Source organism: Caretta caretta, chromosome 20 (genome assembly GCF_965140235.1).
Source record: "Caretta caretta isolate rCarCar2 chromosome 20, rCarCar1.hap1, whole genome shotgun sequence".
Taxonomy (NCBI): Eukaryota; Metazoa; Chordata; order Testudines; family Cheloniidae; genus Caretta; species Caretta caretta.
This window is the reverse complement of record NC_134225.1, coordinates 21,505,607-21,515,005: the sequence shown is the minus strand read 5'-3', so window position 1 is coordinate 21,515,005 and position 9,399 is coordinate 21,505,607.

Genomic DNA, 9,399 nt, shown 5'->3' with positions numbered 1-9,399 from the left:
TGGGGGGGGTGGTAAGGGCTTCCCACTTGAGCCTGGCGCTGCGGGCGGAAGATAGCCAGGTTTCCAGCATGGTTAATTTGGGGCAAAGGGGTGTGGGCTAACGCACTGTGGCCTGGGGGAGGAGCGTGTGGCTAACATCCCATTCCCAGGCAGGGATCTATGGCATGGGCTCTCCCTTGGCTCCTGGGATAGTGTCAAGTACATTGGGGTGCAGGGGCATCTGGGACTGCCGGCACGTTGCATAAGGCACAGCACCCCCCATCTTTGGGTCTCCCAAGTTACAGTGTCAATCAGGCTAGGAGCACGCGGGGAGGGGTGTACGCCCATCTCAGTTTGGGGCTGGCGGGGAAGAATGGGGGCAAAAAAAAAAAAAAGAGAAAATTCGAGCTGCAGAAAGTGAGACCTACTCCCATCTCAGTTCTAGTGTCAAGCCGCAGTCACTCCTCTGAGCTCCGGACAATCCGGAGTCACTCCATTACAACCAAAGCATCAGCGGTGGACTTGCACTGGCATAACCCAGCTCAGCTAAACGGGGCTGCGGCAAACCCATTCCCACTGGGCCCCCCTGCCCCAGAATCCCCTCCCCCTGCGTTATAAACTAAAACCTAGGTCTTGAAAGGCATTCCCATGCCCAGCTCCCCTGGGAAGTAAGCATTTAACTCCAGAATCTGGGACTGAAATCGCTTTTCCCTTTTACAATATTAAATCAAAAGGCCAGTTCCCAAGCAGGGGAAGGAGAGGGGAGTAACCAGCAGAACCAGCCCCCATGCAGAACCAGTTCCAACGCCACCGGATGCTTATTGTGAGCTACTTTCTCCCCCAACCCCAGAGCTTTCTGGCAGGCCGGCCGGTGTCCGCCCACATGCCTGGGAAGTTTTGGGTCTGATTCCCCAGCAGCACAAAGGGATCTGAAAGTGCCTATGGGGTGCAGAGGGCCTGGGAATTCCACCCTGCATAGGGGCCTTCCCAGGCAGTGGAAAGAGGGGGCAGGTCAGCCTATTCTGTATCTCCCCCTGGCCTGAAGCGGGAGGCCGAGGCAAGGGAGCAGAAAGGGGGCTTAGAGCTTGGGCAGCCCTGCCATGGGGGGTTCAGTTTGATCCACCCGAGAGGACAAGCCCAGGCTGTCTTTTAAGCCGAGGTAGCGGGATTCTGATCTGGCGCTCAGGCCTCAGAGAGAGGAGAACCGGGATGATCCTTGCTCCTGCCACATCCACCCCATCCCTACTCCCTTCCCCCTCAGATCCTCCCCACTGACCCTCGCTCATTACAGGCCTAGATGCTTTAATCTCTAGGTTCCCACCAACAAAGTTTAAAACCCACCGGGGAGGGGGGAGTGTTCACTTCAAAAGATACTTCCCCCCTGCCCCATACTGATGTGGACAGTAACAGCACCACCAGGTGGCCCATCTACGGAATAGCAACATTCAAACCTCTCTCGCCCACCCTTGCTGTGTGGATCGAAGATCATGCCATGGCTCTGCACTGGCTCAGGCTGGGCCAAATCAATCCACGGGCCCCAGTGTCTGAGCTAGGGTGGGCAAGCGGGAGTGAAAGGGTTAAAGGGACATTATTTGGGAAGGGTCTGAGGTCGGGCATGGGAAGGACCCCAGCTCTCCTTTGCAAAGCAGAGACTGGTTCAACTCATCACACGTGAGGGTGCTGACACCTGCCACCCCGACACTGGGAGCCAAAGGGAAAAGTTGGGAGCTCAAGCTCCAGTCAGACGGTCCCCAAACCGCACAGACACCGGACACACTTCCGAATCTCCCCTCCATGACCGAAGCCCTGGGCTGACATCACCCCAGACAGCAGGGATCCCTGCTATCATCTAGTGCAAGAACAGGGATCGGGGGGATCCTAGAAGCAACCCCCATCCCAGGGGATCTCCTGCTAGCCTCCAGATCTGGCTGCTTTTCCCCAACCCTCACCACACTACGTGCCCTGCCGCATGCTCATCACAAATACTGTCAGCTTGCACTGTCCTCGTCCCCTGTTGTTCACCAGGCTGGGTCAATATTCCCTCCATGTCAGTGGAGGGGGACTGAGGCACAGAGCTGGAAGGGACTCCTCCCCGTCCCAGAGCTGGGAAGAAAACCCAGGAGTCCTGGTGTGAGGGCCACACCTCTGGAGCTAAAAGCTTGTGTCAGATCATCTGTGGACCAGGCCCAGAGAGGGGGCTGCAGGGGGAATGTAATGCACGCTGATCCACAGCTTTCACTGGCCCCCAGTCCCTATCCACCCAGTACTGCCCTGCTCTGTTCACGGGACAGCTCCCATCCTCCCTGCATAGAGTGGATCCGATCACAGTACCGGCCCCGGCAGCCTGCGCTAGAAAGTGACGGAGCCTCAGTGCTCTCTAGCCAAAGGCGCTGGCAGAACAGGACCATCCACTGGCAGCTGCGCTATTCTGGTCCCGAAGTCAGATCCTGCCCCACTTCCTGTTCACCAGGGGGGAGGATTTATATCCTGGGCCAAGGAATTTGTCCCAGTCAGCGTAAATGAACGAAACATTACAAACAGCAGCCAGCCAGGCAGCACGGCACAGCGGGGAAGGCACTTGGCAAAGTCAGGAGAGCTGGGTTCTGAGTGGGAACGTGGTCTAATGGTTAGCGCCGAAGGAAGCGTAGGAGGAAGAGGGAGCCAGGACTCCTGGGTTCTATCCCTGGCTCTGGGAGGGGAGTGGGGTCTAGTGGGTTAGAGCAGGGGGGGCTTGGAGCCAGGACTCCTGGGTTCTATCCCCAGCTTTTCTACAGATTCCTCTTGGTCCTGGGGCAAGACATCTCAGTGCCTCCCTTTCTCCATCTGTAAGACAGGGAAGGTCTTTTGAGATGCCCAGACCGCAAGCCCCTGCGAATAAGTATTGTAGGAAGGCTCTGGAGAAGTTTGCCCCCCCAGTGGCGTAACTATATTACCACACAGGAATCCTACGCCACCGGAATGCAGGGCTCCAGGGCAAATGTGGGACAACCTAGAGCGTCGTGGGGGAAGGATGTGGCCCCTGGCCTGACTGTCCCCACCTGATGGCCGACTCCACCTCTACTCCGGGACTCACAGCCCCATCCCCCACCTAGAGACGAAATGGCTCGCAAGTAAATTCAGTGCAGCAGGGGCCTGTGCTAGGCGGATGCTGGGAAAGTTCAACCGCACCTGTGCCGGTGCCCCTCAATCCTGACCCGCAGCCCCCTGCTCTCCCAGCCCTGGGCTCCCCCCTGAGCTCTTCCAGTGCCCCTCACTCCCCACCCTCAGGGCCCCTTTGTAAGGACGATGCTATGTGCTTCAGATCAGCATCAGCAAGGGGCAGGTAACAGCCGAGCTGAGCGAGCTCTCAGGTGCTGTATCTATCTAACAACCTAGGCCCCACTTTGATCCCCCTCAAAGCCTGGCCGCCATCTCAGCTGACACCCCAGGGCACGGAACCGGAGACCCCCCCCCCCCAGGGCTAAAAGCAGGAGTTGTCACACATCTTCCCTAGCCCCAGAGAGCAACCCACACCCTCTGGCAGAGGAGAGAGACTGGGCAGCTATAGGGGAAGTCAGCTATTTCCCATCACCAGGCACCTGCCCCCTGCTGGACAAAGGCTGCTAGGACTGTCAAACAACATGGGCCACGCTAAAACAAGAGTCACTCTCACATTTCTTTAAAGGGCTTTTTTACCCCTGCTCTAGGCTCTCTGTTTTCTAGACTGTTTTAATCGCTCTGGAAAAATAGGACTTTTGCGGGTTTGGTTTCAATATTTAAATCTTATCACCTCCCTCCCCTGCCCAGAGGGGAACTCAAAGTGAAACTGACTGGGGAAGAGAAATATTAAAAGTGACCAGGAAGTGAATGAACCAGCATGATTCTCCTGTAACACGGCAGGCTGGGGCTATCATGAGCAGAGTAGGAAGATCTGAGTTCTGATCCTGAGGACAAGAAGCAATGGGCTTAAATTGCAGCAAAGAGCGGATTAGGTTGGACATTAGGAAAAACTTCCTGATTCTCAGGGTGGTTAAGCACTGGAACAAATTACCAAGGGAGGTTGTGGAATCTCCATCATTGGAGATTTTTAAGAGCAGGTTAGACAAACACCTGATGGGGATGGTCTAGATAATACTTAGTCCTGCCTTGAGTGCAGGGGACTGGCCTAGATGACCTCTCGAGGTCCCATCCAGTCCTGTGATTCTATGGACAGGGCAGGCATTGTACAATCCTCTCCAGTCTCAGAATCCATGGTGGTTATAAGTAAAACAGCTGAAGACTTTGTAAAAATATGTTGTAACAAACCTATCGCCACCCCAGATTTAACCGTTATCACTTGCAATTTTGCAGCGGGATTAGAACTCAGATTCTCCTGTTCTGTACATGAGAACCCCCCAGCCCTCTGTGCTACAGGAGAACCAGGCTCCTAGATTAGCAGTGTTGGGCTCTTGTCCCACAGGTGAGTAGTTCAGATTTTAGCCAGCAGAGCAGCATGGGGTTCCCAGCCATGAGCCTGGCCGCTTCCTGTCAAGCTTCACAGAATGTGCCTCTCTGTAATGACAGACAGACATAGTCCCATTGGATTCAGTGCCCAGAGTGGAGCGTACAGGCTTGGGGCCCTAACAATGCTTTGACAGTATCCTTTCTGACAGTGAAATAAAGTCAGATTACAGTGTCATTGGGAAGCCAGTTATTCCCCTCCCTCCCCCTTCATAATGATTATTTTTAAATCTGGGGGGGGGGGGGGGGTGGATCGTGAAATCAGTAAAAATATGCACCAAAAAAACGTTTCAGACACCACCACGTTTACAAACCACACGTTGAAACAAAGGAGCAATTAAAAAAAAGGTTATTTCAAATAACTAACAAACACCACACACTCGTCTTTGATTCCTAGTGAGTTACCATGATCCCAGTGTCTTGGCTTTTAATTTCTTCAAGAGCCAAACTAACCCATGATGCTTATCTAGTGATAAGGTTAACCACGCAAGCCACCAGTAGCCAGACCAATGGGCTCCTGAACCAGAAATCTTTCCAAACAAATTGTGATAACATAGGGATGGGAGGAAAACGAGGGGAGGGGATAGACGAGTGACATTTGGTCCAAATTTGGAGCTGTGACCAAGTTTCAAACTGTGTCCCAGCGTGAAGCATTTTGCTGGGGCTCTTCACAGCTGATCGAAAGCACAGAAAGAAACATTGAGAGGGGGAAAAAAATAAAATAAAAACCTTTTCCTCCAACATTTGGAATTTTGCCAGTGGGCGTTGTTTCTGAATTGTAGAAAAATATCAACCAAGCTCTGGGCCCGATCCAGCAAAGCGCATAAGCACATGCTTAAATTTAAGCATGCGAGTCGTCCCACTGACTTCAACAGAACTTCTGGCGAGCTTAAAGTTAAGCAGCCTCCATGGGGCTTCACTGACTCAGGTCCCAGTGCTCAGCATCTCACAGAAGCAGGACCCAAGTTATCTGAGGGTAATGCACAAGGGGGCAGAGTCTGCTTTTCCACTGACAAGTTGGCACACCTGGCAGAAGGCTGTTCTTAATGGAGCTGCAGCCAATTCATACCAGCTAAGGATCTGGCCCCACTTACTTTATTGGAGCCGCGCAGATTTACATCCGCTGGGGATCTACCCCACTAGGTGGAATTCACACCGGCTCGTGTCTTTTTTGTCATGTAAAATTCTAGTTCAAGAGTGTAAGTGACGCATAGATCTGGAGCCAGTCTGCTGAACGGGGGGTGAATTTTACATATTCTGATTTAAAAAGATCTTCCAATCAAAGAATTATACTTTGATATTATGCTCTTAAAGTGTTAAAAATACATACACTAGAAACGTTTCTGTGGGAAGGCGTCTCCAACCCCCCACAGCTGGTGGCTTAAAAAATATTAAGAGGATTTATGCTCTTACAATTTTTGGAAGCGGAATTTTTGCAGGCAACCATTTTCCAAACACACAAGACTGGTTCATTTCTTTTCCCCAACTCCTCTTTTCATTAAAAAGAAGATCAAATGGTCAGACATTCCAGGCAAGGAGGAAAAGTTTTTACTAAAAAAAAAAAAATGTAAGCAAAAAAACCCTCACCCTTTCTTTCTACTGCAGCTGTGTGCGTGAGAGAGAGGGGAATGTATTTCCAGTTAAAAGAAATCATGACTAATAAAGATTGTGAGCAGCTTTCAGATCTGTTGATTAAAAACACTATATTAATAATATCACCCCGCTCTTATATGTAGCGGGAAGATCTGGGTAATTAAAAGTCTGATACAAAATGCAGCTGTAAGTGTGTGATCACCACACCTCGCAGAGTGAGCAGAATGGTTTTACAGCCACTCACACTTCGCATGGGGATATTCGGCAAAGCAGTTTAATAGGGAATAAAGGGCACAGATCCATAGAAATGTGGGGCTGGAAGGGACCTCGAGAGGTCACCACGTCCAGCTCCCTGTGCTGAGACAGGGACAAGTAAAACTAGACCTTCCCCAACAGCTAATTGTCCAGCCAGTCCTTAAAACCCTGCCACCACCTCCCTTGGACGCCTGTTCCAGAGCTTAACTCCTCCTCTGGTTGTAAAGCTTTTCCTAATATCTGACCTCAATCTCCCTTGCTACAGATTAAGCCCACTGCTTCTTGTCCTAGCTCCAGTGGACACGTCCCCTTTATAACGGCCCTTAACACATCTGAAGCCGTATCCGATACCCTCCCCGCCAGTCTCCTTTTCTCAAGGCTAACCACACTCAGGTTGTTTAACCTTCCTCATCGGCCAGGTGTTCAAAACCTTCGATCCTTTTCCGTGCTCTCCTCTGGCCTCTCTCCAGTTTGTCCACCTCTTTCCTAAAGTGTGGCAGTCAGAACTGGACACAGGACTCCAGCTAAGGCCTCGCCAGTGACCTTCCCACACCTTACCCACCACCCTCCTGTTAGTACACCCCAGATCGATACAAGGCTTTTTAGCAACTGTCTGGCTTTGGTGGCTCGCATTCACCTGTGTCTAGAACCCCCAGATCCTTCTCAGCCGTCCAACCTCCTGCCCAGCTATTCCCCACTTCATAGCTGCACATTTGATTTTTCCTTCTCCAGTGAAATACTTTGCCCTTGTCTTTACTGAATTTTATCTCGCTGGTTTCAGACCAATTCTCCAATTTGACCAAGTCGTTTTGAATTCTAGCCCTGACCTCCAAAGTGCCCGCAACCCCACTCAGCTTGGACATCTGCACACATCATAAGCGCGCTCCTCACTCCATTATCCAAGTCATTAATGAAAATATTGACTAGGACCAGACCCAGGTCTGACCCCTATGGGATGCTGCAGGAGACGTCCTCCCAGTCCTACAGCTATAACTCCTCTTTGAGTCTTCCCGCCACCCATCTTATACTAATTTCATCTAGATCACATTTCCCTCGTTTGCTGATGAGAAGGTCATGGGGGGCTGTGTCAAAAGCCCACCTAAAATCAAGATCTACCGTGTCTACTGCTTCCCCCCACCTGCAAAGCCAGTCACCTGTCAAAGAAGGAAATTAGCTTGGTTTGTTCTTGATCAATCCATGCCGGCTATTCCTTGTCACCCCATTGTCCTCTAGGGGCTTATAAATTGATCATTTAATCATCTGTTCTGCTGCCTTTCCAGGTATCAAAGTCAGGCTGACTGGTCTGTGATTCCCAGGGGCCTCTTTGCTCCCCTTTTAAAGATCGGCACTATGTTTGCCCTTCTCTGGTCCTCCGAGATCGCTTAAATCCTAATGACCCTGCCTGGGGTAACCCACATCAAGGGCTCATCCAGCATAGCATTTCCTCCCTGAATACTATCAGCTTTGCATCTACACCGGGTCTTGTGGTGGGACAGCTGTGCCGGGAGGAGGTTGTGATTATGTCACACGCCCAGACAACACAGCTATACCGGCAAACATCTGTAGCTAGACTGAGCCCTACACACAGAAGTTGCACCGGTTTAAGGTTAACCAGTTTAGTTGTGTGTGGACATACTTATATGGGTTTCAAACCAGTTTAGCTTGCCCCTGTAACTTTAGAGGCACGAGCCAGGTTTAAAGTCGTATAGGAATGTCCACACACACACAAACGTTGCATCTAGTTTAATACATCAGTGTGAAAAATCACACCCTTTGATCCAGCAATGTAAGTGCGGACGGAGGGTAGGTTTGAGAGCAGGCGAGTGCTTCTGGCTTCGTCTTCACAGCAGATTTAACCCAGGTTCAGGTGCTGGTTTCCCCCATCACACGCTTCGAATTCAGACACAACCACCCGAGCCACAAGGTGCAGCTGCCACCGGGCTCCGAGACACATGGTGCGGACGCTGAGTTAGCAATAGGAGGGATAAGCTAACTGCAGTCACAACAATCCATAGATGATGGTCCTCCAATCCCTTCCCACAAGCCCCCGTGGTGGCCAATGCTGGGTATTCTCTAGCCGTATGACCCAGGGCCAGAAGCGATCTGCCTTCACATGCCTCTGCTTAGCGTCCTCAGGTTCACACCACTGCAGCTTCACCCTTGCTCCCCTCAGGAGGCTCAGGTGAATGCTTCCAGCACAGCATGGCCACGGTTTCAACCCTCCCATCGGGCGGAGCATGGCAGGTGTGAACTTCCCTGGGGACAAGCCAACAACGGTTTTGATTTTCTAGCTTTCTACTAATCCCCTCTCCCCATCCGCTGTCACACGCACAGATCGATCCGACTTGCTACAGCAACAAGAGAGACCGTCCACACAGTGTTACACCTCCATCCTTAACCTCGAACAGCCGATCACCCCAGTCTGATCCCGCTGGGGTACATGGCTACACAAGGGGGATGGAAGAGGGGGTCAGACCCCAGCAGAGTTACTATTCACAGTCCCCAACCCCTGAAATGCAGATTTTTTTACATTACATTTTAAATGTTTTTTTAAAACCTTTCCCTGTCCCCATAACATAATTATGGGGAAAGTTTTATTTGCTCCAAGGGGCACCAACTCCCAGGGTAGGGCATTGGCTTACAAAGAAAACAGAAGGTTGCAAAAAAAAAAAAAAAAAATTCTAAGAGGGATAACAATGTTTTCATGTTGGCATTTTAATTTCCAATTTGGGGGTGTGGGAGGGGAGGAGTGTGGTCGTTTGTTTAAATTTAAAAATGTTCACAGATGCAACAACCACAATAGTAATTACACTTAGCAGCTTTTCCAAGGCAAGAATCATTATCCCCATGTCACAGATGGGGAAACTGAGGCACGGAGAGGGGAAGTGAGTTGCCCAAGGCCATGCGGTAAGTTGGTAGCAGAACCGAGAACAGAACCCTGGAGTCCTGACTCCCAGCCCCCTGTGATAACCACCAGTCCACACGCCATTCCCAGAGCTGGGAACAGAACCCAGTAGTCCCTGACTGCAAAGCAGCACAGAAGTGAAATTGAGGAGAAAGGGAAGGTAAAATTAAACAGTGTCATTTCAAGAA